Raw genomic sequence first — 3,772 nt, 5'->3', positions numbered from 1 at the left:
AATTTGAATGGACATCAAAGTCTTAAGATCAAGAATACACTCTACTATCAAAGGATTTTAACCATAAGCTAGTGGTTAATACAGTTTTAGAGGGAAGAGGGTAAGGAAAGCAGATATTGTCTTTCCTCTTTCTTAAACTTTTCCCAGGTCTAAATCTACCTTCTATCAATTTTGCTACTTTGGTAATCAAACTCTTGGCATAAATTCTACCAAAGCACACTTTGGTCTTTAACTTTCATAGTAGAAGGGATAGAACAAGTATCTCTCACCTAATAGAAATACACTTAATGGAATTTAAAATCAAAGAATGTGATTGAGCCACCAATTATTTAAATACCAACTTGAGTATACTGAATGTAAACTTCCAGTGCTGCCATGTGGACTCTGCCATCTTGTCCCTACTGCAGGTCCCTTACCTATCAATAACTTAGAAATAACCAAACTCTTAACAATCAGAGCTTTGCAAATCTTAAATAAAAACTGTTTTACAAACACCCCAAGAGATATTATAATTCAAGAAAACTGAAAATCGTTTTATAGAATGCATAACCCTCATGGTCCCAGCAGAAAACAGGTGGCATGCTACAATTGGGCAATTTAAGGAGGATTTCATTAAAGATGTGGGCAAGATATATGGGAAACACGAAGGATGATGCAGAACCAGGGGTTAGTAACTATGAAGTGCTTCTGCCACCTGTAGCCTGAGGGGCAAGGTAAGGGAATGGTTATCAGAACCCACATGGAGAGAATTGTGTAGACAGAGTTCCCTTACAGACACTATGACCTTCAGTCAGGATGCAACAAGCTCCTGGAAACTCCAAAGGTAAGATAAACATCCTGACCTCTGTCTCCTCCCTAGTCACTATGAAGTATATCCCATAGGCTAATCTCAACTGGAACCCAGAAGGCTAGAAATCATATTGATGTGATGTCCCTAAAGGTCAGCCTCCAGGAATACAGAGCATATGAAGAATGAAGATAGTGGGTCAAATGAAAGGAATGTAGTAAAACACGTAAACTCGAGTAAGTATTTGATCTCTTTGAGCCTACATTTTTCAATGTTTGGATTCCAACAGCCAGCCCAGTGCTGACACAGTCAGCAAGTTCTTGTTGAGGGGGATTGTGTCCATAAAATAATGTATGTAAAATAGACAAGCTCTATAGCTCCTTTCAACTATGACCTTCTCTGATTACTATTTTGTTGATTGTCATCAAACATTATTCAACAATCATGCCTTGACCATAATGAAGAAGACTTCATCAGTGCTGAGGATGAATTTCACATCCCAGTTTTTAACTCTATACTCTGCTATCTCTTCCATCTAAAAATACAAAAACTAATTGTTCAGGTGTTACACAATGAGATGTCTAAAGAGAAGAAAGACTAAAATATTTAGGTGAGGACATGAATGGAGGATAGCAAGGGAGAAAAATCGCTTTGATTGTAAAGTTAGGCACACTGAGGATATATGAAGGTCATAAAAGTTTAACCTACGATATACCATAATAATGAGAGATGGGAATAACTTCTGGAAATATTCCTTTAATTTTTCAGTTCTTTATTTCAGTAAACTTTTGTGCACTGCTCTTGGTAATCAAAATGGTACTTACAGTAGATGCTCTCAACTGTTTATTAAATTGAAAATCATTGCAAACATTTTATCAGAAATACATGATTTTGCATATAGCTATATAACTTGAAAGTTTTCTACTTATTATATTTTCCCTCAATGTTTAACTTAGACATTTTCAATATCTCCCTTAATAAGAGATTGTATTTTTCTAGCAATAATTTCATTTCTTAGCAATTGTTACAAACGTATGTACAAACCGAATTGCATAGCGTTGTTACAGAAAGTAAGCCAACAAGAGCCCTGTACTTCCTTCCAGAGAGTTATTTCAAAATAGCTTTCTCCTCCTTAAGCTCCTTCATTGGTAAAGAAACATCACAAAATGTTTTGAGTCATCCTATCCATTTTGCAACCAGGTCTCCAGTGCTGTAAATTGCGGGTACTTGCTAATTTGCCCCTGAAAATTTATTCATGAGATATTTTTCCTGAATTCACCCCATTTGATCTTGTCCTTTTTTTCCTCAACAAGCCAAATCCATCTGTTCTCTTAAAGTGCTTGTACCTGTTAAGTGTTTGCATTTTGGGGAAAATCCTCCCTTAAAACTCCTTCAATTATTAATACATCTATGACTACTTTTCTGCTTTTTTGTTCCCCTTTCCTACTCTTCATTCTGCTTGTTTTTTATTCTTTAAATAAACTTTCCCTCTGCAAGTCCTCAAGGCAGTACTCAATAACATGAAGGGTATATAGTTAATTGGTAGGACTGTCAGAAGTTAACAAATTTCTTCCAGTATTTTCTTCCATAGAATACTCTTCTCTTCCTCACTCTTTAAACTCTTGTTCCCAGGAACTCCCTTCTGATGGGAAAATGATGTTCCAAGAAACCTAAAATGACTTGCTCTGGTTCTCACTGCTATTTCAGTTGCACAGCTGGGATTAGATCCCTGGAGCTCTGATTTACAATTAGGCAATTTAACCTCAATTCTATCCCTTGTAGTAAACAGCAAACAAGACCCATATTTCACTTAAATATTCTAATCTGAAAAGAATAACATGCCTGATATTCTTTCCTTGAAACACTTGGTTTATAAAAACATGGAAAGGATTTTCTATTCTGAGTGAGTGTGTCAGCAGCTCTGAGATGAGAGCTGATAAATTGTCCTTTGAAATCATTAAAAATGCTGTTAAAAAGGTATGTTTGACATCTTAATAGGAAAATGACAAAATAAAATGTCATATTCCTGCTTGTCTACCTAAGGCTCTGTACGGCACACTCTAAATGATGGTGACTAACACCTGCTGTCAGGCATTACCTTCATATGCTACAAAAATAACTTCTCTAAATATTCTTAAGAAAGTCAGAAGTGTGTGTCAGCCATCTGTCTGCCTTAATTGGTTTTTCATTAGAATCCTACCATTTCTTTGAGTTGTTATTCAATTTTGTCCCTCTATTTCCTTAAACTGACCTTTGGGTAGGTTGGGAGGGCCAGCCATGGGAACACATCTAGTGCACTGGTAGCATTTGCAGCCAGGCCCAAAGTGAATGCCCCTTTCATGTGCACATTCAGAGTCCCTGTGTGGAGCCTTGCACACTTTGTGTTTCTCCAGAGTTTTGCAAAAGAATCAGCAAGGGTCAGATTCAACCAGCACCTCCTGGCTAATCAAGCATCAGACCCCCTGTTAGGTGTTTCCCATGAGATGCCATCACACTCACCATAAATGGAAAGAGGAGGTTGAGCAGCAGCAAACTCTTAAGCCTCATATCCAAGGGAGTTGAAACAGCAATCCATAGGAAGTATCACCTGGCTGTGCAAATAGAAGGTCTATTTCTCATTTCTGGTCCTGGCTTGCAAAAGTACTTTCAAACCTCTGCATCCTTAGTGCAGAAAAGATCAAAGATAGTCTGGTTCAAAAGATCCCTGATAATCTGAAAAGTGAAAACAGACTTAAGAGAAGTAATGAAGTTAGTAATCGAGAACTTAAAACTATCCACATTTGATATAGGACTCCTAAAGTAGAACCGTATCATGTGCAACAGGAACAGTGTGAAACAGTGCAAGGATTCACAACAGCTAAAAAGTAGATCCTTAGCCATACTGCCAAAGGATGTGTCATCACCAGTTTCCCACTATTGTGGGAAGTCAGGGACCCCGAATGGAGAGACTTGTTGAAGCCATGAGAGAAGAACATAAATTGTGAA

This window comes from Theropithecus gelada, chromosome 5 (assembly GCF_003255815.1).
Source record: "Theropithecus gelada isolate Dixy chromosome 5, Tgel_1.0, whole genome shotgun sequence".
NCBI lineage: Eukaryota > Metazoa > Chordata > Mammalia > Primates > Cercopithecidae > Theropithecus > Theropithecus gelada.
Note: the sequence above shows the minus strand (reverse complement) of the source record.